Here is a 26,189-nt window from a genome sequence, read left to right as displayed (position 1 = left end):
TGCACACCAAAAGAAAGGAGGAACGCCTTTTATTCTTCTACCGTTTTCCCATAATGTTTCATGCCAAGCTTGGTATGCACTTTTGTTTGCTTATGGAAAACCTTCAGTAGGTGGAATAATTTCTCAATTAAATAAAGAATGTTACCAAGATAAAGATGGTTACCCTCAAGCTAAAGGGACTAATTTGGAATGGTATGAATACCAACCGGACAATATTTCGACACCATATCTCTTCACAAATGTGAGGAATATGAAGAACATTATACCCTTTGTGATTTCTGTAACCAGAGCAAAAGCAGATTTATGTATTGGCAGTGTTGGGAGAATTCCCGTAGGACGAAGTGAATGTATTTCTGTACTGAACATTGAGGGCATAAATAATAGTAGTTTTATATCGTCGCACAACACCTATTTTGTGTGCGGTAATAAAGGATATTACCAATTACCTGTTCAGGTGTATGTTATATATCATTTCTGTCACCACCTGTGTTTTTAGCACCTGCATCCTATTATCGGGACCTGAAACTGTACAATGATATTTCTAAGAATAGATATAAACGGACAACAAGTACTGACGAGATTGATCAGACAGACACCACTCTGCAACAATATGTTGATTTCAATTTGGGTTTGTTTTTCTTTGTGGGTGCTGCATTGAATAGCAGAAAAATCAGACGATTGACTCGTGTAGTGGAAGCTGTCACCCATCAGACAGCTATGGCACTTGGGAACATTACAGAAGAACTGCAAATTACAAGAATTGTAGCACTCCAAAATCGGATGTTGCTTGATGTGATTTTGGCTGATCGAGGTGGTGCATGCCACATCATCGGTAGCAGTTGCTGCGTTTTCATCCCAGACCACTCACCTTCAGTTTATGACGCAATCTCTAAGCTACATAAGATTGCTGCAGACATTCACCCAGAGACTGGTACATGGACATTTTCAAACTTTATATGGACACTCTTTGTTACTTGGGGCTGAAAGCTACTGACTATTCTATGTATACTGCTGGTGATACTATTTACATGCTGTACTTGTATACAATGTGGTCCCATGATTTGCTCCATGTGCATCACTGCTTGTATGCCTGCAAAAAGAGGTATTACAAAAGAACAACAAATGCTAAATAGTGAAGTTACTGAGATGATGAACATCAATGTACAGGATGCAAATCTAGATTACCCTAGACAGACAAATGTCTTCAGCTAATGCTGAAAGGGTCGTCTGTTGTAAATTAACAGCGATTAGATTAAGCATTAGCAGAAGACATCCTGTATTTAGAGATTATCTTGTCCGTTTATGGAATCCATTTTGTATTTCTGTCAGCCATTTTCTGTGCCATGTGCTCACCATGTGCTCTGTCCTAGCTTCCTGTTAACTGCTCTTGAAATCTGCCTAGAGACGAGATATATTTATCCTCCTTTGCTTTGTACATGCCCAGTAGAGCTTACAGCTGTTCCTAACTTATAACTGTCAAGATGTGTCCACCAGAATTAGCTTACTGTCAGCCCTTCCCACTTGTTGCTAGCACAATTTCTGTATGACCTTATATGTATTTGAAACCAACTCTCTGTGCCTTGTACCGCCTTCATTTCAGCCCCTGTGTGGGTATAAAAGGACCAAGCTGCTTCTAGTCAGTGTGCTACTTCATACACTACCGAAGGGTGTTGTATGGTTGTGGTTCCACCTCATGAGGTTTAATAAATACTTTGTTTTCTATTTTAGTTCATGTGCCAACTTCTTACTATTGGTCTGAGGACTCTGAGCAAAGAAGGGCGAATCCCTTGCACTGGCAGGCCTTGCTGAGGCTTGCTACAACAATAGGTGGTCCAATCCAGGGCCTTGTTTCATATCCCTTCATTGCGGAGGCATGTGCGTAGGGTGCAGTGGCAGACAGTGCCTATGGATCACATACTGAAGTATGATGGATACACACAAAGGTGATGGGTTATGGACTGCGCAACGTAAGTGAACACATGTAATATAACAGTATGAGAAATGACAAAGCTCTAAAGGGAAATTGTACAGCGACCACCATTCACTGTCAACAGCGTAGTCAAAGTCCACTAAAATAGAACAAACACATCAACTCCCAATCTATAGTCAATGAATTTTCAAGTTCAACCAATTAATCCACGCATGGGTCTTTTCAGTAAGTTTTCTTCTTGCGTTCTTTATTTGATGTTTGGTACCATGGAATATCTTCTATTCTTCAACAACAGAATAGATAGCCACAGAATATGTCCAGATCATGCCAACACGTGTTTCATTCAGGACTAACCTCGGACTTCCTCAGTGCTAAAACAAACAAATTCATTTTTCAATTTAGGTCTGAAAAACATACTACAGTCCTCTCATATGTGAGAAGATAACCTCCACTAAGGGATGTTAAGGGAGGACAGGTGAAAGTGTTATTTGTCCAAGGGAATAGAGGAGAAAAAAAGGTGGTTACTACGAATAGAGACACAAGCGCACATAAAATTATATAAAAAAGATACAAAATATAAATGTGAAGACGATAGATACAAGAAAAAGGGGGAAGAAGAGCGAGAAGTGATAAGTCATAAGGAGTGTATCAAAAAAAGCTGAAGAGACTTTATCAGACAATACTCCACTAAGTGTAACACACCTTAATACCAAATAACAAAAACTAAAAAAGAGAGGAGGTAGGTGTCAAAGTAGGGCAAGAGATACAGCACGCCCCTATCATGCACACCTATTAAGTGCCAACAGGTAAGACGCTCACCGCAAATTCCGATGTATTCAGCATAAAGGATCAGCTCAATGGCTACCTTCATCAACCTTCTTCATTAGGGACAACAACCTATAGATATCCATAAATCGAGTCATTACTCAAATTCATGTCCCTTTGCAAACAAATAAAACTCTGAAATCTGTTGTGCTTAAATAGCTAATAATATATGTGGAGAACACTCACCATAAATAGTAGAATCAATTGGAGAATAATAGTACATCCTCAGTCAATAGCAGCAATATTGTTAAAACCAAATATAGTCCTAAAATAATAATACAGGTAAACGCATTCAGGGATCAGAGCAAGATAAATCAATGCTATATTGCAAACGGTAGCCATAAAACTATAGTTATCGAAAATTCATATATATATATATGCGCGCTCAAACGTCTCAAATGCCGTCATATGTGCTTTGCCCAAGAGAGATACATGTTCGGTTATTTAGATTCACTAATTCGAATCATATATCTTTATCATTAAACTAATGGCCCACTTGAAAGAAAAAAGGGGGTGTGGGGTCCCACATTATCTATCTAGAATGAGGGGCAACCACATTTTGTATTAAAACTACAATTTCTACCCTAACAAGTAGTGTACACGGACTATCGAGTTCACAATTTATCCAATGTATCCCCAGCCCGAGCCGGATAATCACGGCACAATCATTACAATCTTAAAATTCTGCCATAGAAGGTTCCCTATCTCAAGTCAAGATTAAGGAACTCCTTACTGCAAACCCTTTATTGCAAATGGTATCCCATCTCAACTTAAAATCCATTCAGTCTGGATGGAAAGAATTCGCAGTGATTCCTGGCATGCAGCACCAGCGCCATCTTGTAATGGGGATTTATACAACTCCATTCAATCATAATAAAAAAGGACTAGACAAGTGGGTCATCAATGATTGCAACCCAACGGGCGCCATCTTGAAGTCATCCGTGAAAATATATTAAAACAACTTACCATGTGTGCAAGAAAGTTTTGCATCTCGTCTTGTTTTCAAAAGAGATCTAATTTTAAACAGAAAACATTCAGTTCGAACTAACCACCTTCTTAGAGCATCCGTAATAGTTTCTAAAAGCATATTGCCAAAAACGAGGACTTATATCATAGCCTTACAAGTAAGTCACTAACAACTCTACTGAGTATTCAAAAATGATTATTTATTTTAAAAAAGGGCAACAGGTAAGTATCTGGCTGACGATTTTACAAATCAAATTTCAAATTCGTCTTTATTCAATCATAAATAATCATAAAAGACACATATAACAATACAAAGTAGTTAAAATTCATGGTAGGTTTTTTTTAAAAAAAAGATATTAAACATATCATGGTAGGATTCTGTTAAAATTCTAAACACATATCAACAATTAAATGAATGTGAATCCTTTCCCCCTAAAATCAAATAAAAATTCATAGTAATAAACTAATTACACAAGTTTTGGCTAGACGCTTCATTCTCATGAGCATTATATATTAGAAAAGACTAAAACACAGTACACTCAACACAATCATGTTACATAGAACCTGGCAAACTAATCATTCTAAGGTCCCACGTCCAGCTCTTAAATTTAGCCATAGAAATAACTATGACTTCGCTAGTATCAGTTTTTAAGATATGCAAAGCCGTTTGACAAGATCTTGTTCCTATTAGAGCGCAAACCGGCTTTAGCCATTTGTGACGAGGGCCCTTGTATGCAGGGCATACAAACAGAACATGCTGTAAGGTCTCTTCCTCACATGGGCAGAAGTGACATTTTGTTTCTTGATTGATCCCCCACTTTTTAGTAAAAGATTTTAGGGGGAGAGAGCCCACTCTAAATTGGTGATAGAGTTTCCTGTCACCAAGGCTCGTGATGGTATCCAAATAAGCCTCCAGCCTACATTAAATTTTGTGATCCAGAAAGAGACATGTTAGGGAAGCACCATTCACCAGAGACAGAGACTTTTGGCTCACCATGTCCCTGTATATGGCTTCAAAATGTATTTTGGAAGGGAAATAATTCCCTTCAGGGTCCTCCCACAAATGGATGAGGCCCATAGCCAATAAAGTAGCCTTAATCTGTTGTAACCATGTGATTTTGTTGGATTTATCAGCTTCTCTAATATACCTAACTGCTCATGCATAAGGAGCTAACTTCGGGGTAGTCCAGAGTCTTCGCCAATAGGCAAGAGGTCTAAAACCTGCAGCCTCCTCAAAAGAAACACAACCCAGATCTGCAAGTAATGGTCTAAGAGGTGTTGATTGAGGAAGGCCGGTAAATGCCCTCAGAAACTTGTTCTGAGCTTGGACTAATGGAACTAGATTTTCGAATCTCCAAAGTTCAACTCCATAAATAATTGAAGCTCTAACCTTCCCTTGGTAAGTAGTTAGAGCCGGAGCAAGTAGCTTGGTTTGGGATCGCCGGTGTTCTTTAAAGAGGGACCCTGCTAGTTGGTTGTGTCTCAAGACTAACAGATCCATCTGTGGCTTCCAGTTCAACCTTTTGCCCATAGTAACGCCCAGATATGTAAAGGAGTCAGTTTTTTCCAGGAACAAATTATTCATTTCTACTCTAGCTTTCACATGTTTGTAGCTGAGTCAAGGCTATATGTTCCTGTTTTGTAAGGTTATAAGTATGTGCTGGCATTCCCTTATGTGTCATAGAGTCTTCAAATGTGTCTAGTTCTTTGCTGACAATTCTATGGAAAACCTCAATATTATTACTACTCATTAATTGGGGTGTCCATCGAGACTTAGGTTTCACTCCACTGTAAAACACTGGCATCTGTGCAAAGTTCTAAATCTAAAAGTACTTGCTGCAATGTTACTGTATCATGTTCATCTCTCGCAATGGAGAGTAGCAACGCTGTGCCCCGTATATCCTGAATAGATTGTTCTCCAACAACAATTTCATTCGCATCAAATTTATTTTCACTGGTAATATTGGCAAAAAACTTTTTTAGCTTTAAACTTTGCGCAACCTTGTACAAATCGATTTTATCATTTGACATATCACATCTAGAGGTTGGACAGAAATTCATGGCCTTACTCAAAACAGATATCATATCATTTGATAACGTCAGACCTGATAAATCGATCACTTGTATCCCCTCGACATTGTCAGACATATCTACTTGGTCATGTTCTAAGAGCGGGTGTGCATACCCTCCCTTGTTTTTCGATTTTCCTCTCCCCCTCTTTGTTTCCCTTGCAGATTCTTTTAATGTCCCTTCAAAATAAAATACTAGTGCTTACTCCTGGGGCTTCCACAACTGACACTTCCTCTCCAAGACTAGACATATCACTCAAGAAAGCTGTACTTAGACCACTCATTAATGAGGACTTGCTCTCAACACGCTGCAGGTCTTGTTTTACAAGATTATCAAATTTTTTAGCAAACATGTAGACTCTTCCACTGGAATAGTCTATCTCATCGCGCTTTAAATTACGCGCAATCCTTTCTTTTATGTCGTCCTCAAATTTACCAAGCACTTCCTCAAAAATATCATCATTCTTTTTGGTGGCCTCTACCAAGTTAAGCTCAAGGATTTCTTTTTCTAAATTATGAACTTCTTGCACAGTTTTAAGCACTTTCCTATCTGCATTTTCAATGAGTATGTTCATAAATCTCATTTAGTTCCTAGTCAATTCCTTTTCCCATATCAACAAAAGATCGCCTGCAAGATCGTCATAAGTCGGAAAGATCTGTGAACGCAGACCTCTTGGGATTCTTTCCAACCTTATGTATTCCTTCAAGGTGGCCCCATCCCACCATTTGACTATTTCGGTTTTCTTTAACCTTTCCAATCTCATAAATTTGGCCTTCAGGCCTTCGTTAGGCCTTATGGTGCCTTGTGTCACTCCTCTGATGATATAGACATCTGCCTGTACATTTTTAAAGAGATCTTCCGTAACCTTACTTCTATCATTTCTAGAACACATCATCCACATTATTGAACCTATTAGGTCAGTCACTAAACCTGCTGCAACCCCTATATGAGCAAGCACACATAAAGGTGGTGGGGTATGGGCTGCGCAACATAAGTGAACACATGTAATATAACAGTATGAGTAATGACAAAGCTCGAAGGAAAATTGTACAGCGACCACCATTCACTGTAAACAGCATAGACAAAGTCCACTTAAAAAGAACAAACACATCAATTCCAAAGCTATAGTCAGAGTAATTTTCCAGTACAACCAATCAATTGACGCAGGGGTCTTTTCAGTAAGTTTTCTTCTTGCGTTCTTTATACAATGTTTCTACCAAATACACAGTTAGGCAACACATTAACTGCTCGTCGAAATTGATAGTGTATGCATTATTATGTAAATGCTCCAAAATCTATATAGGCAGTATGGTCAAATGCCTGAAAGACCGTGTGGCTGAACACTTTAGGGCCCTAAAAAATCGGGATTCGAGATACCCTATCGTGAACCATGCCCTTGAGTGTCCATCACGGAAAACACATTTATCATTCACCTTTCAATTCTTACTGATAGTGGATAGCGACTCATTTGTAAGGCTATAATATTAGCCCTCGCTTTTGCTAATGTGGTTTTAGGAATTGTCACTGATGTTCTAAGGATGTGTCCAGTTCGAACTGAATGTCTTTTGGACTTCTTTTGAACACGAGGTAAGCAGCAATTTTCGTGCACAGGGCTAGTTGGTTATATATCCAACGTGGATGATCTCAAGATGGCACTCATCAGGTTAGAATCACTGATGACCCACTTGTTTATCTCCCTTTTTCTAACTGATCATGATTGAATGGATATGCGCACATCCCCATTACAAGATGGCGCTGGTACTAAGGAAGAGCCTGTTTTTGCAGGAATGGGATGCACACGTAGGTAAAATCGTCAGCAGATACTTACCTGTAACCCTTTTTTATAAATAATTGTTTTTGAATACTCAGGAGAGTGGTTAGTCACTTGTATGGCTGTGATATTGATGGAGCAAGGTTTCGTACGTTAGAAACTTGCTTGGATGCAATCCTATCGAATAACATGTAATAATGTAATCAACATGTTTCGTGAATACTAATAATTGCATTACACTCAATTTTAAATAATCTAGGGGAAGCTTGACAATATGTTTTTACTAACAAGTAATCCGAGTGGCTTAATGTGGCTGCCGAAATCGGGGGAATATTCTGGCAAGGCGTCTACTGCATCTACGTAGTATGACATCTTTCGCTTTGGGGGGAAACCTTGGCAGCTGCGCAGTAGTATTTCAATTTGCCGTTTGAACTTCACATGCTAATGCACATGCTATGCCTAAACGAAACCTCGCACATCTTACTAAAATGCTCATGCAATAGTTAAAGTAAATTAAAGGGATTAGGGTAGGAAGAAGTGGTATACAGTGCATTCATTTATTTTCGTATTCTAACATGTTTTTCTTTAACTTTGTTATTAGTTCGTATTTGGGCCTGGAAGGTGATTGCCTGATTATGCGCAAGCTTATTGGACTCTGTCAAACTCCGCAATGTGACATTGAAACCCAGCCAAGGACACTTTAACAAGAGAAGTGCCTGGGAACACCACCATTTGACCCAGAGAGGGAAAGGAGAAAAAGTCAAACTTTGTATACATTGTAGACGAAATTAAAATGAAATGCAGTCGGGAAATAAAGCAATGGAAAGTAAAATTAAGGGGCGGGAATATTGAACAATGGACTAAAGATATGTCATTACATAAGTAGGGTGTGATGATATCTCCCCATCTCATTGTGCAATCAGAAGTAGGGGATATACGAATATTGAAACATTGGGGGTTGGTACACACACTTAGAATAGTATAACTAAGGTAGGCTCAGTCAGTTAGATTGTCAGACTTGTCACCGACCTGTCACAGACGCATCACTGAGTGCCATGGGATATTGTCGTTGAGCCCTGTTCGGTGGGTCGACAGTCTGTCGACCCAACATTGTTCTTTTTCATATAGGAGCCGCTGGGTGTTGGGTCCCAGCGGGACTTGCTCAATGACAGTCCATCTCATATCGTTGGGTGTGTGATGAGCCTCGAGAAAATGGTCAGTAAGTTTTGTCGCATTTTTCTTGCATCGTATGTGGTATACCTAATTAAGTGTGCCTGTGGAAAATCCTACGTTGGCATGACGACCCGCAAAGTCAAGCAACGGATCTGCGAGCACCGCAGCACCATACGATGCAAGAAAAATGCGACAAAACTTACTGACCATTTTCTCGAGGCTCATCACACACCCAACGATATGAGATGGACTGTCATTGAGCAAGTCCCGCTGGGACCCAACACCCTGCGGCTCCTATATGAAAAAGAACAACGTTGGGTCTACAGACTGTCGACCCACCGAACAGGGCTCAACGACAATATCCCATGGCACTCAGTACTACAATGACTTCAAACGAACTCTTCTCTTCACTCATAGATCTAGAAAGGGTCGCTCACCGTGAAGCAGTCGCCCACTTCCGGCACTATCTGACCCGTTAAACTTTCCCATCTGGGACAGAACATCGAGCAGTGGGCTGACTGACCATCCCACCTCATATAGTCTAATAGCCTTTTCCGCAGGGCCACCCGTCCAGGACTCAGGCTTTAATTCCATTAAGTCCACATTCTGTTTGACATCCTTAACAACAGTTGACACCAAGTACAGGCTTTAACAACTGTTGAGCCATGTACCCCCAGCCAAGTCTCATCACTCATTATTTTTAACATTTTTAATTTCTGCTCTCCAGGGCTCTATAATATCTTACCCTCGTAGCAGCGGAAATGTTATTATTTACTTTCTTTGGCCCCCCTTTTAAGCCGTTTTGCTCTCACACAGAGCGATTCCCTTCACGGGAATCGAACCCTAGATTGCAGGGCGAGATTGAACTAATGCGGCCACCATCCATCACTCTGCCTCAGTGACGACCCTGGCGCCGACCCACGTGACCGGCAGTCAACTCCGCCTACCGCGGAAGTAGAAACCTTACATACCGGCCCAGACGCCCGTTCTGACTGTAACAGGGCGTAGGATCGCAGTAGGTACAAGGCCAGTGACCTCTTCACAAAACTGTAAGTAATTCATGCGCTGGGACCCGCGGGCCGCACAGACCTCAACGCCCGGTCCAGATTTTTCTTAATCCATTGTTCATAGTCAGACGCCATCCTTGAAACATACCTTCGATCTTTGTTTCAGAATATGTTTTTACTGACGAGGCTAGCCTTCCCCGCCCTATGAGGTTTCTTAATACCCCGATACGAGTAAGCTTAACCCTTGTGTGTCTTTAAATGTTTTTGTGTCTGTGAGTCCGGTACGAGTGATGCATGCAGAGCATGGCAGCCTATGCACTTTTAAAAAATTGTTTGCCCACACTATAGGCATGCAAGATTTGTTCACGCCACATAAAATGGATGTCTGGCGTTTGCATCAAATAGATATTGACGCACGTAAAATTAGCATTGTGTACTTGAGTGGCTAAGCAGTACACCACTTATAACATTACCCAGGTACCTCCACATCATGGCACTGAGCGACAGTACCCTGTATACGAGCATAAGATACCTGTCCTAATGAAATCATCAGCATGCAGACACGAATGTGAGTCACTGCACGACGTTACAGGCTTGTACCTAAACCGATTATCTGACATTACTCCTCATTTTCTTTGCAGGTATTTTGATTTTTCACGCAAACCCAATTGGGTTACAGCGTTTACCACAGACATTTACTTTTTTGTCACTCATTGTGGTCCCAGAGAGTAGGACTGGGTGCGTCTTTTAGGGGACGCACACCACCCACTCTCAGGGCAACAGTCCTGAAGAAAACCTGGTGAACCAACACCTTTATGGTTGAAACATGTAGACCTGACAACACATAGAGATACAAGGGCTCATAATCACCCTCACTTTATCTCGCACTTCTGTTTTTAACATTGTCCAGTTGCTTATAAATAAAAATTCAATTTCTTAAGTTAAACCAGGACAACTTTTAACACACATACCCTTTTTTTCTTTTCACGCATCCTCACTCACAACCAGCTCCACTGTAATCAGGTGTTGTAGCACACCCTGATGACGCTAGGTCATTAGGGTGGACCCCGATGATGAAGCATGTCACCACTAGGTGGTGAGTGAGGTGTTTCTTAACAAAAGCAAATTCCCCCCTTTTGTTTCAGCCTGTACCCCATTAGGAACTGTCATTTCCACTGGGTGGTACTCCTCCTTTTGTTCTTTGGCACATCATTAAGTACCAAAGCCATGACTGATTCCATCTATCTACTTGGACAGAAACTCACTGAGGAGTGTACAGAGCATTGAATTCTTCAAGATGGTTGGTAAGTTGTTCAGACATTATTTGCTTTGTCTTTTTTTACAAAGTGGGTAACACCACCGTGAGATCAGAGTTATAAACATTTAGAACATCCAAACCATCTTTTGAAGGCAGAGGGCTAACAACACTGGCTTTCCAAACTTTGGGGAAAAGTTCAGCTGTGAACAATGCATTGATAATATTGGCAATTTCCTAGACACTGGCAGTAGATGTTTCTTGTAATACTCTCAGACAGCACAAGTCATTGGGAAAGCCAGGTTTCAAAATGGACAGAAGAATGCCTACCTCCTCTTTAGAGACAGTGGTAAAGCAAGAGAGGGAAATCTCAGTGCAGAAGTAAAGGCCAGGTGCAGGAAAACTGAAACAAGTAAAGCAGGGGACTGATAAATGGGTAGGTATACTCTGCAAGTCATTGGACATAGAAGTGGCAGGGCTACATGTCCTCCAATGCACACCTCTTTAGAACAGAGGCAGAGACCAAAAGGCAAACAATAAGGATGGACAGAATTGACTTCATGGGTTTGGTGAGATGGAGTTCTGAGAGACTTGAGAGCTACATTCAGCTAGGAGTAGGGAAGCAAGAAAATGGAGGACGAGCTTAAAGCCGTATTTTACGTTATTAAGGGGCCTTGCCCATTCTAGGGATGAAACCATGTTTTGAGGTCACTTAATAAAAAAGTGATGTGATGATAGTAAAAAAGTACTGTTGGTGGAGCGGGGGGGGGTTATGAGGTAGCCCCAGCTCTTTCTGGTGTTACTAAAGCTAGACTATTGAACGCCATGCCAGTGGATTAGATAAACGCGCAGTAATACGATGGTGAAAACTGTGACAAGACGCTGACATTCGGTCAAGGTTCAGGTTTTATTGCATACGTGTTGAGGTAGAAACTATCGTACCGTGACTGACACTTGCGGTGTTGAAAACAGCATCTAGTGGTAAACCCTGGGTTTGCGCCGGGAACCTTGATGGAGAGACTGCTGGTGTGAAGTTGGGGAGTTCGGCAAAAGCCGAAAGTGATTAATATAACGGAATCAATAAAGCATCTAAAATGCGACTTTGTTGGACAAATTGAAGCCCCCGAAGAATGGCTCATCGCCCGAAATGCATTGGGCAAGAATTGAAACTCAAGAAAAATATGTAAATTAATTTACTTTGTATGAAGGAATTGGGAACAAGAAGATTTTTCAATCATAAAAGGATTAATGTTCTTTCAAGCATTTTTGTGTGAATAAATGTGTTTAATGAAATGTAAACATTGTTAAAAAGATTTATTTTTACAAGAGAAAAAAGTGAAAAGTGAATATTGCAAAAGCTTTCAGCGATTGTGCACAACGGTCAAGTTGAATAAACTTGAAATAGAGTTTATGTAAATAGGCGTGTACAGGCAGCACGTATCCCATTGTTGCACGCTATTAATATTAAGTTTAAAAAATAAGGGTTACATTGTGGTAATAGGAATTTGAAGAAAATAGGTGTGCTTCACTTACAAAATAGAGTTGCTAAAGCTAGGACACAGATGCCCAGGGCCAACAGATACATTTAGGAGAAAAGTAATCTGCAAAAGAGGCAGGGCAGGAAGCAATAAATCATATCAAGTAAGACTTGCTGGGGATTGATGAGGGATGACCAAAAGATGGAGATTGACAAATACAGTTGCTTCTAGTTTTAACAAAAAGAGGGTGGGGTAGCCAGATAAGTGAACATTCTACGTCTTGATTTGTATAGAGGGTCTGGGTCAGACATAATACCTGTAATCACTGAGATATTGCAGAGCTGGCCTGATACCAGTAAGTTTGAGAAAGGACTAAAAGATCAGTGTGAAAAAGGTGTCTGGTAGGCCTAAGAGGAGACGAATATGCCAATGCAAAGTGGACAGGGTCTAGAAACCAAAGACCTAAGTAAAGTGATGTGGTGAGAGAGATAGCTGAGAGTCACATACAGGATAAGTTATTGCATAGTAGATGGTAATGGTGTGATGTATTAGTTTTTCATTGCCCGTTCTAATCATTTACAAACTAAAGGGTGGGGAATTACTTTTAGTTTTTTCTTGTCTCAATTATAACACAAACTTTATTCAATTTTAAAGTTTGTCTCTGCTGATTTCATTGCTCCTTTTTGTCCTTCAATGACAAGCCAATTAGTTTGTTCCCAAAGAGATACTTCTCCAGGTGCAAGTGCAAGAGAAGTGGCTTCAAATATGCACACCCCATGTTGACACCATTGCATACACACATAGGTAGTCTCCACACCCATTCCTGCCTACAGAGCTGCACTTCACACCAACAATGTCCCTATGTAGCTCCAGGTAACATTTTGTTCAAAATAGTGACACCTCACACATATCCCAACAGAAGCATAGCGCTTTGTAGACACTTCTTCAAAAGAACTGCATCTCTCAAATACACCAATGAATAGTTCTTCCATTCTGAGACACTGCCCATTGGTGCTACATATGTAAGGCAACAAGATGCCTGCACTAAAATTAACCCATTTTGCAGCTCCCAGAATGCACTGGTATGGCAAATCAAAACTGGAAAAGTTGTGCCCTGGTGAGTCATCTAGTCACCATATACATATGACTGACACTGCCCCGAAAAATGTATATTTTCAGACAGTGCCCAACCACCACAACGTCACCAAAGCTCTGCGGTACACGCGAACAAAAACCCACATAAAGGATGAGCCTCATACCAATACTTATTTCTTCCAAACAACAGTAATATCGACCCCCGCCAAAAAGGTAAAATAACAATGGAGTACTTAATACCAGTATAGTACTCCCAGAGACCTAGTCAACACAAGAGGCTTTAGCTGCAACTCCCCGAAGAGGCGCTCTTCAGAAATAACCCTCAAAGCACGCACGGAAAAGAGCAAAACGTTAGGATATGTGGTGGATGTGCTGTGTAGCTAATATTATGAGTGAAGTGTGGGCCATGTAAAATATAAATGTAGGGTTCTGCCCCAAAAGTTCAAGAAGGGCTGAGACACGCAACAACTTGCAGTGAAATGGCAGTAAAACACTCAATATTGCCAGAGATTATAGCCGAACCTCACGATGGGGCCCGTTCAGAAACTATCAGATGGAGAGTATGAAAGCTGAAGCAGGCCCCACTTGAACTAACTGGATTTTTTAAAAATAACTTTTATATTTGTCTGCATGTGAGGTATGGTGTTGGATAAAAAAACGACGAGTTAAAAAAGAGCGGTACTGCGCAAGCCCTTTTAACTTCTGACAGGCCTTAGCTGGCTCCATTCGAATATCAAAATTAAATTAAATTAAATTCCAAAGCTCAGCACACAGACTCACACTCATCCAAGGGTTAATGAAGCTACTCGTTGCTAATTTATTCTGGAAGTTGCCATGTTCGGACCATGCAAGCATGATCCGTGTTTTTCAGGCGGTATGGAAACAGTTCAACTCCCTGCCTTCAAATCTTTGCACTCGCACCATGCCCTTAACAATCTAAACAGGGAAAAGCTGAGAAACTGGCGGCCCGGCCTTCTTACTATATGGATCGGTCCTAGGATTTGTGTGGCCCCGTGCAGGATAGAAACATGCGAGGCACCTCTAATTTGCATAAGATGTAGAAACACAGCAAGTGACATCATTGGAAGTGTCAACTGCATGACCAAACATTTTCTGGCGCTGTTGAAGTAGCTTTACAAAAAGCTACTTCTCTAATGCGGATATCACTGAGATTGCTACAAATACAAATATTAGCCCTAATAAAATAAGTGCAACTTTTTTAAAGCTCTATCATGTGGAAATACAACATGTCAAACTGGGTTTAAAAGCTAGGCCCATATCACCCCAAAACCAATGTTTCCAGATAAGTGTGTGATTAACATTCTAAGACAGACTGCCCCATAGCTGTACAGTTGTTCATCAGGTGATTCCCTGATACTCCAGTTGCACCAGTGAATTTCACGTTTAAGGTGTTTGGTTTTAGCAGGCATGGGCCTCAAACAAAGGGATCCATGCTGGTTTGGGTGAGTGACATGCAAATGCTCCAATATATAACAGAAAGCACAAAGAAGAGGATGAGATGACACTGATAACATACACAGGTTGGGTGGCAGGTGCACCAAAACCTAGACCATTCCCTCAAACTGAATGCCTAAACCCAGAAACTACTCTCAAGCATAATTTTTATGACCTGAAAAGAGCTGAACTAACTTAAAGATATAAAGATGAGATGGCTAAATAGGGACAAACAAGAATGTGTAAAAAGGGAACAACCTGTCAAAAGCTACAATGGGAGCCAGACACTCAACAGACAAGCAGTACATTAAAGCAACAAAACAAGAGGGATTTATTATAGCAGACTCAGTGCAGTTTTCCCTTAGAAGGAAATTAAATCTAGCAATGTGAAATAGGTTTGGCAGGTGGTGTTTGACTTTCAAAATAAATATCCCATACACCCTGAGTATCCCTTAGATTTTCATTTTTAAAAATTTGAAGTCACATTTGAAGTCGCGTATCCTTAAAAGCTGAGAAGACACTTGCCGAATTGCAAGGGTCCAGACATGTCGCTTGAATCAAATTTTGCCTAAGAAGTAATAACCAAATTGCACTTACCATCAGGTAAATCCACTGGATCTTGGTTAGAGATAAGTGAATGCAAGACCCTTAAAAAAGACCATGTCCATCATCCATAAATTACTACCTAATCAACACTTTTGGTCCCACCAATCATCAATTCATGATTTACCTTTTTAAAACTACTAGCCACCCACTCACAATAGGCTCAGTGACTGGCTAATCATTCCATGTGTGATAACATACTCTGTGGAATGAGGCACTCACTCCTCAGTCAGCTCCTCTCTTCAGCCCCCTTTTTCTGTTTACTGCTCCTTCTTCTCACCTCCAAAGCAAGGTTAATTCAAACTGTACTGCTGAAAAGCAGCAATTTACCCAGGTCTCTCCTTGAGGTTTTGGATCATTTGTCGTGGGAAGAGGCGCACATCAACTTATGCTTGCCCAGGCCGGGCCATTGTCATTCTGCACTTGACGATGATCAGGCTGTCTTTAGGAGCATGACCAGACAGACCCTGTGCAGCAGCATGCTACATGCATTTTAATACTATTTGGGACAGGATGACTAGCGTGTAGCATGCATAGATCTAGTTACTTGGACAGTTAGTGACAAATTATAAACTTTAAAACAAGCTGGCTAGATACCTAATAGGCCTTCAAACTACTTTTACAAGATATTTGAACTTCTTCACCTTACCCTTTCCTCAGGGTGTTTTGTTACATTTCACCAAATTGTGCCGATAATGCAAATTTCTTTAGTTATTGTTCTATTGAAAGAGATGAAAAAAATACCACACCAAGAGGGTATCCTGGCGCTAAGGGATTTCCAAGGAAAATGTACAGGATACACTAATGTATGGAAAGGCCAGTTTTACGTTTTTCCCCAAAAAGGAGAAGGATCTACCTCCAATATGTTTCCTCTTAATTTGGGGATGGAATAGGAGCGTGGCTGTTACAGAGCGTAGGATTCTGGAATAAACATAAGGAATAATATAGTGCTGAATAGGGAGCGGGCCCTTTTATGCAGTGCACAACGGCAAATGGATAGATCGTTTGGTAACTGGAATCAGTAGAAAGATGAATAGTAATGCTACACAATCTAGGGCCGCCTCCGATTAGAATCCTATCCCTAAACTGGACATGGTGAGTACTTAGGTACACTGCAGATTGGCTACTGGGATACCCTTATAAGTCCCTAGTATATGGTACTGAGGTACCCAGGACACAGGTACACCAGTATTCCCTCATGGGCTGAAGCATGTATTATATCACCCATGAGAGACCACTCAAATTGTGACTACAGGCCTGCGATTACAGCCTGCAGCCTGTGTAAGCTGGTGCTAGTACCACTTAAGGCAGATATAGGTTTCCCTATATCTGAGGTCACTACACTTTAAACCTATAAATCACCCCTAAGGCAGGTCTTTTGATCCTGAAGGCAAGATGCTGGGTCCTAAGTTGGAGCGTGCCCCGCATGAGTAGGGCACATGTACAACCTTCGGAGTCCATTCTCCCGGGTTGTAAGTGCATCCGCCATTATAACATTTAGACTAGCCATACGTCATTGCGCGATGACCATCTCTAAACTAGCTGTAACGAACCTCGTCATGTTTGGTATCAAACATGTTGGGATCATATCATACCATAAATGGTGTGGGAGGTATGATTCCATGCACTGTTCTTCCGATACCAGTCTTCCAGAACCGGACAGCAAGCTAGGGCTGCTGCCGACCAGAGACATGTTTCTGCCCTCCTGCTTCTGAGCCAAGCTTGAGCAGGGGAAGGCATAAAAAAGTTATCCTGTAACAGGGAGTTGTGAACACCTCCCAGAAAGGGTTTAGTGTATGCGCCACTAAGATGGCTTGAAGGGCACATTTGGTGCCCACCTTGCAAACTCCAGTTCAAACCAGTTCAGGGAGCAGTTGTCTATCTGCTCTGGCGCGAAACTGGACAAAATACAGGGGAGTATCCCTCCATGGTCCAGCCCCTCAGGACCCCTGAATTGTCCCAGCCCTTTCCTAAGGGTACTTAAGGGCTTACCGGTGGGTGGATATCACATCATGGGAAAATAATCAAATCATACACCACTTCAACTTTGACCATCGGGACACTATGGATTTTGTTTTGGGAACCAAGACTTTAACAGGTAAGATACCTGCTGCTCCTGGTCTCGTCATCCTGCTGGTCTTTTGCAACGTCTGTGCCCGTGCTCCATACAGGTTCTTAACCAGGCCTGTGGACATCCAAGACACAAGAAGGAATCTCCCTTGGAGTGAAGGAGTCACTCCCCTGCATCTGCAGGCACCGCAACACAGCTGACCAGTCTGCTGATCCTGGGCTCCCACTGACTCCGAAAGGCTCAGCAACACGAATCTTTGACAGAATATCGAGGGTCAGAATATCGACAGACAAAATATCAACGCTGGAATATCGAAGGCAAGTATATTGACACCCTATCTACAACATGGTAAGTACAAAAATATCGAAACTAAAACATCAATGTTAAAAATATCGTTATTAAAAATATGTTTTGTTTGTAAAAAAAAAAGTTAAAATAAGTTAATAATACTTATATATAATTTAAAATTATTTAAAAATATGTTATAATGTTTAAAATGATTACATAATACATATTTAATATTAAACATTTAATTAAAATTAAACATACAATATTTAATATATACTTAATAATAATATATAAATATTTTTAATTAATAAAACAATATTAACAAATACTATAAATTACAAAAACATCAACACTCATAATATAATAACATACATAATAATAAATAATTATATTTAATAAATAAAAACAATTAAATATACTTTCAATATTATAATAATTATTTAAATACAACATTATGTAACATATTAAATACATAAATAAATATAAATAATATTGGATAACGTAAGGGTAAAAATTACTATTCAAACTCCAGAGGGTGCAACATTAGGGAAAGCGTTGGATAGCGTAAGAGTAAAAATTACTATTCCAACTCCAGAGGGTGCAACAGTAGGGAAAACGTTGTATAGCATAGGGGGAAAAATTACTATTCCCACTCCAGAAAGTGCAACAGTAGGGAAAGCGTTGGATAGCGTAGGGAGAAAAATTACTATTCCCACTCCAATGAGTGCAACATTAGGGAAAAGATTGGATAGCGTAAGGGTAAAAATTACTATTCCAACTCCAAAGGGTTCAACAGTAGGGAAAGAGTTGGATAGCGTAGGGGTAAAAATTACTATTCCCATACCAGAGAGTGCAACAGTAGGGAAAGCGTTGGATAGCGGGTTGGTAAAAATTACTATTCCCACTCCAGTGAGTGCAACAGTAGGGAAATCATTGGATAGCATACGGGTAAAAATGACTATTCCAACTCCAGAGGGTGCAACAGTAGGGAAATCAATGGATAGCGTAGGGGTAAAATTACTAATCCAACTCCAAAGAGTGCATCAGTAGAGAAAGGGTTGGATAGCGTAGGGGGAAAAATTACTATTCCCACTCCAGAGAGTGCAACAGTAGTGAAAGCGTTGGATAGCGGGTGGGTAAAAATTACTATTCCCACTCCAGTGAGTGCAACAGTAGGTAAAACGTTGAATAGCGTACGGCTAAAAATTACTATTCCAACTCCAGAGGGTGCAACAGTAATGAAAGCGTTGGATAGCGTAGGGGGAAAATTTACTATTCTAACTCCAAAGGGTGCAACAGTAGGGAAAGCATTGGATAGCGTAGGTGGAAAAATTACTATTCCAACTCCAGAGGGTGCAACAGTAGGGAAAACGTTGGATAGCGTGAGGAGAAAAATTACTATTCCCACTCCAATGAGTGCAACATTAGGGAAAAGGTTAGATAGCGTAAGGGTAAAAATTACTATTCCAACTCCAAAGGGTGCAACAGTAGGGAAAGAGTTGGATAGCGTAGGGGGAAAAATTACTATTCCCATACCAGAGAATGCAACAGTAGGGAAAGCGTTGGATAGCGGGTGGGTAAAAATTACTATTCCCACTCCAGTGAGTACAACAGTAGGGAAATCATTGGATAGCATACGGGTAAAAATTACTATTCCAACTCCAGAGGGTGCAACAGTAGGGAAATCATTGGATAGCGTAGGGGTAAAATTACTATTCCAACTCCAAAGAGTGCAACAGTAGGGAAAGAGTTGGATAGCGTAGGGGGAAAAATTACTATTCCCACTCCAGAGAGTGCAACAGTACGGAAAGCGTTGGATAGCGGGTGGGTAAAAATTACTATTCCCACTCCAGTGAGTTTAACAGTAGGGAAAGCGTTGAATAGCGTACGGGTAAAAATTACTATTCCAACTCCAGATGGTGCAAAAGTAAGGAAAGCTTTGGATAGCGTAGGGGGAAAATGTACTATTCTAACTCCAAAGGGTGCAACAGTAGGGAAAGCGTTAGATAGCGTAGGTGGAAAAATTACTATTCCAACTCCAGAGGGTGCAACAGTAGGGAAAACGTTGGATAGCGTAGGGGAAAAATTACTATTCCCACTCAAGTGAGTGCAACAGTAGGGAAAGCGTTGGATAGCGTACGGGTTAAAAATAATATTCCAACTCCAGAGGGTACAACAGTAGGGAAAACATTGGATAGCATACAAGTAAAAATGACTACTTCAACTCCAAAGGGTGCAACAGTAGGAAAATCGTTGGATAGCGTCAGTGTAAAATTACTATTCCAATTCCAAGGAGTGCTACAGTAGGGAAAGATTTGGATAGCTTAGGGGGGAAAATTACTATTCCCACTCCAGAGAGTGCAACAGTAGGGAAAGCATAGAATAGCGTACGGATAAAAATTACTATACCAACTCCAAAGGGTTCAACAGTAAGGAAAGCGTTGGATAGCGTAGGTGGAAAATTTACTATTCAAACTCCAAAGGGTGCAACAGTAGGGAAAGCGTTGGATAGCGTAGGTGGAAAAATTACTATTCCAACTCCAGAGGGTGCAACAGTAGGAAAAGCTTTGGATAGCGTAGGGGGAAAATTACTCTTCCAACTCCAAAGGGTGCAACAGTAGGGAAAGCGTTTAATAGCGTAGAATTTTATTTTAACATACTTATAATTAATGTTTATATTTGCAATAATGTATAACTAATTTTTTTAATACATCAACATCAATAAAAAACGATTAATAATTAATATCACCAATAACATTTGAAGAATTATTTGACAATAAATTAACAACAAACACCAATAAATAATAATTATTAAATATTACTCACCAAATAATAAATATAAAAAAATCAACTATTTATCATAAAAATAATATATATATATTTTTTTAAATCACAATTAAAAAACAATAAAGAAACAATATACAAAATCACAAAAAATTAAAAAAATGTTTACCAATTAATTGATGAATTTTTCTACTGATAAAAATATATATACAAATTACAAATATTAATTGCCAATTAAATTAATTACTTATGTATTCAAATATTTAATTGCCAATTAATAATAATTAATACATTAATTATCCATAACAGAAAATGTATTAATAATTAAATATTTACAATTAAATTACTTCCCACCCAATACCCCTATAATCCCACAACACGCTCCGGTACTAAAACATAACATTTAATTTAAATTAACATTAATTACCAATTAAATAATAAATTTATCAATTTAAAAAATGAATTGCCAATTAATAAGTAATTACAAAATAAATTATACATAAACATTTTTTTTTAATTACAATTAAATTACTTCCCACCCTATTCCCTATAAACCCACAACCCGCTCCGGTACTAAAACACAACATTTAATAAAAATTAACATTAGTTACCAATTAAATAATTAATTTTCCAATTAAATAAATAAATTATCAATTAAAAAATTATTTGCCAATTAATAATTAAATAAATAATTATTTATACATAAAAATTTCATTTATTATTTACAATTAAATTACTTCCCACCCTATTCCCCTATAAACCCACAACCCGCTCTGGTACTAAAACATATAATTTAATAAAAATTAACATTAATTACCAATTAAATAATTAATTTACCTATTAAATAATTCATTTATCAATTAAAATTATTATTTGCCAATTAATAATTAAATAAAAATTTATTTATACATAAAGCATTCATTATTTATTTACAATTAAATTACTTCCCACCCTATTCCCCTATAAACCCACAACCCGCTCTGGTACTAAAACATATAATTTACTTAAAAATGTAATTATTAATATATAAAAATAATACACATATAATATGAATTAATTGAAATATTTAACAGAAACATATAACACATACATAATAAAAAACATAAAAATAATATAAATATCGATATTAGTAACATCGAAATTAGTTACATCGATATATATGCTATCGATATTACTAACTTCGATATTACTTACATCGATATAAATAAATTGGATATTACTTACCTTAGGGTCGATATTCTGTCCTACGATATTCTTGACATCGATATTCTGTACCTTCGAAATTTCAAACACGATATTTTGGTAGGTCGAAATTTATGACTCGATATTTTGACTGTGTACCCAGCAACACATGTGGTGGTTCTGCAACTCCCTCGAGGCATGAACTGTCTATATACCAAGTTTGAGGCCAGTATTACTCGTCGGAACCTCTGGAACAGAACTCCTCTGCACCGCATTGACTTGCTGTTGCTAAGGCTAAGGGAAAGGTGTGGTACCGCGGCCAGGGTGACTGACTCCGGAATCTGGGGATCACGATTTGATCGCCGGGGCAAGCGGCAGATTAGCCCAGCACCATGTGACTCTGGGCAATAGCTTGCTTAATCTTCCCGACGGCCCCTAGCGCCTAGAGACCCTATCGCGTGATGGTTCGCGCTTTACAAATGTGGATTATTATTATTATTATTATTACAAATGTGGATTATTATTATTATTATTATTATTATTATTATTATTATTTCCAACAGAGATCTTCGGGCTCCAAGAAGCTTCAACCTCAAGCAACTCTTGCAGCCAAGTCCTTATCTTGAATACACCTTTGGGTTCCACCGGACTCCTTTGTCTTCTTCTCAAGTGGCACCTTACTTGAAGTCTTCCATTGTAGTTTACAGCGGTCTCTGATGTCATTTGACACCTATGCAACCGGCTTCCCTGATGTGGGTATCCAGGTTCCTGGGGTATCCATGGGTGGGGTGACTCTACAACCTTCCATCTTCCACAGGGTTTCTTCAGGGTCCACTGGGAAGGATCCTTCCTAAAAAATTGCAACTGCATCTTACCTATTGACTAACATTGAGCACGCTGTCATGTTCCCACTCAGCACACAACCTCTGTGGGCCTCCTAGAAACTCACCCAGGGTGCTTACTTGGGTCCTCTGCTCTTCTACGTCTTCTGGGTCCATTCTGTACTTAGGTCATGGTTCGCATTCTACTATTTTAGTAGAAAACATACAAAACTGACGAATAGGAATAGTTCGAAAACAAGCTATCGAATGTCCAAAACACACCCTTCCTTCAGACCTCGTGTTCTCTCCTCCCCTCAAGTTAATCAACACTAGTGCCCGTATTTCAATTTGCAGGTGGTAGAACATGTTTGAATGCTTCAAAGGATAGTTTATGTAACAAGAGAACACACGAAGAGAATAGTGAAGGCCAGTCAAATAAGATAAAGTTAGGAAGAATAGTGAGAGCCAAACAGTCAGTCGAGACAGGGATAAATCAGCGTAGACATGCATTAGTGGACTCGGCCAGAACCTGACATCGGTTTCGTAAACAAGGGCTGGGGGGTTTACTCTTCAACAGACAAGAGACGTAGCAGCTGAAAAGGCAGAAACACCGTGTTCGCCGTGCTGCCTGAGTGAGGCAACACAAAATGGCGGCTGGACACAAAATGGCGGCTAGATACAAAGCGGAGTCAAAAACTACGTAACCTTGCCCTCCTTTTGCCATACTCAGGCAAAGCACAAAAGACTCATGCTAGTCTGAGTCGATGTCAATGGTCATGAGGTCATTGAGTTGTTGCTGTCACATCATTCTAATGTTCTCCGTTTTCTGTGACACTGGTTTTGGAACGCATACAGTGGCACAAAGTCCACAGATGGCTGGGCCACACTGTAAACAGAGGCAACAAGAAAAGATGATCGCTAGAATCGCTCCAAGGAAAGTTAATACTTTCCATCCCCATGTGGACAGTAGTCCGCAAAACCATCCCATCACAGACCAATCTCCAGTATCCTTATGAATGGACTCTGAGATGACATGTAGTTTAGAAATGGCTTGGTATACTGTAGGGGCATTATCAGGAACGTAAACGCAGCAACTAGACCCAATTAATTTACAGACTCCTCCTCTATCTGCAAGGACGATATCCAAAACCATCCGGTTTTGTAAAGTCATAAGACGATCCGCCTGAAGTTCAACTGTCAGATTATTCAATGCTCCAGCAGTTACGTTTATGGTAGCATCAACCACACGGACTAGACGTCTGATGTTTCTGCTATTAACTATTGGACCCAAAAGTGAAGAAACTCTTTCAGAAAATCTCCTCCCTCTTGTCCAGCTGTGTCTTCAGCATCGATAACCCCTCTACCGTATCTCTTTCTGTGGTGGTCTGCAGGAGCAGTATATGTCGGAGGAAGAAGGAAAGCTATGTAACATGTTCCCGAGAAATATGTAGGAAGCCATGTATAAGCTCTATCATGGCAGATAAAGAATGTACCTTGAGATGGTACTAACGGTGAAGAAACTGAGGGTGTGTAAACATATGTATGGTAACAATTACTCTTTTCCTGTCTGATTTTAGTGTTCTGGCCATTTATTTGTAAACACTAATTACCTTTATGAGGTATAGTCCAGATCGGGGAAGATCGTTTCTGTTTAATCTTGTCAGTGAGGCTAGTGATATAGCGAGTCACATTCCACCCATCATATGCTTGCTTCTCATCCTTGGGAATTTTACTAATGTCAGCTATTTTCGCCATTGTTACTATTCCGTTAATCAAAGGACTTTGGCTAAAATCCACTCCACCATTATAGGACCCACCAGGAGGATATCGAAGTTGATTCTGGTATGCATTAGAAAACATAGCCAGATAAGCCCAAGCAGAACCTTCATATGAAAATGTGAGAACTAAATACGGCATCCCTCTCTCTGTATTGTGGGGCATGAGCCCACAAACCCAACAGTTAGTAGTATTAACTACCAATTGATGTGATGTAACAATTGGATAAACGAATTGTTGAGATATTCCGTTCTCCTCATCTGCTCATGTTCTGGGAGTGCATAGAATTTGTGTGGAGAAATAGTAGTAGAGGAAATCAAAGAGACAGAAGTAGGAGCAGGTGCTGGCTGCATAATGTGTACAATCCTTCCTACACATGCTAATAAACTGCATAAACATACTAAAATGCATAATGCTACGCCACAACGACTGAACAGTAACTTCTTATAATGGTTTCTTTTCATCATTTTAATATCGCACCCTTCCATTTCATTATCCAATACTCTAAAGGCGTTGCTCACGATAATCTTCCTTATTCACTTGGCTGTGATTGTTAGCCGTCCTATGACACTGCAAGTCCTGTTGACCTAGTCACTATTCAGGTCACAGCCTAAGACTCCTACCGTGACCCTGCAACTTGATGGATAATGAAAAAGGAATGTTTTTTTAATAAAAGCAGAATTTATAAAACACAAAGTTCAATTGTCCTTAGACAACCTTGGTCGCAGGTTGTACCGCGTCGTGCCAGGTATTGTTTGGTCCTTAAACAAAGTCTTTGGATCTGACGTGTTCAGACGCAAGTGCGATGGTACAGCTTCCTGCAAAACTTCGTCGTCTTATTTTTCAGAATTTGTCCAGTCCAGGCGTGCACTACTGATTGGTACAAATCTGGGTACTTTCTCACATTCGCTATCACCAACACTTTCTTGGACCCACTGGTCATAAGGTAATGGTAATGGTACCCTTTTGCAGTGCACGCCGTGGATCCAATTTTTCTTCCCAACGACCTTCACTGCTGTGCGAGTGGTCAACAAGACTTGTCTCGGCGGCCCCCAACGATTCCAGGTTCTTTTTCCCCTGGAATTTTTTCAGACACACCCAATCCCCAGGTTGGATGGAGTGTCCTGGATCTGAGGAGGCCTCCGGCAAACCATTTTGGACCTGTTGACGAATAACACATAATCTAGTGGTGAGGTCATGCACATAGTCAACCAACAATAGATACGGAATGTCCGAATATTTCTTGGGTCGAGGGACTCCCCAAACATTGGCTGGGCGTCCAAAAACAATTTCATATGGGCTAAGCCCCAAACGAGAATGAACTGTCGTTATTGTTGAAAGGAGTGCCAAAGGCAAGGCATCAGGCCAGGAGAGGCCTGTGCTGGCCTGTATTTTTGCCAACTTGAGCTTGAGAGTGCCATTATAACACTCTACCAAACCCGCTGACCGAGGGTGGTTTGCCGCATGGAATTTCTGTCTAATACCAAGACCCACACACACCTTCTGCATAATTTGGCCTACAAATTCACTCCCATTGTCACTCCAGACAATGCGCGGCAAACCAAACCTCGGGAAAAATTCCTTCAAAAGAACTTTGACAGTGGACAAAGCAGTATTGTCCTTTAGGGGTAGACCTCTT

This window comes from Lissotriton helveticus, chromosome 7, assembly GCF_964261635.1.
Source record: "Lissotriton helveticus chromosome 7, aLisHel1.1, whole genome shotgun sequence".
Classification (NCBI taxonomy): Eukaryota; Metazoa; Chordata; class Amphibia; order Caudata; family Salamandridae; genus Lissotriton; species Lissotriton helveticus.
This window is presented reverse-complemented; position numbering follows the sequence as displayed.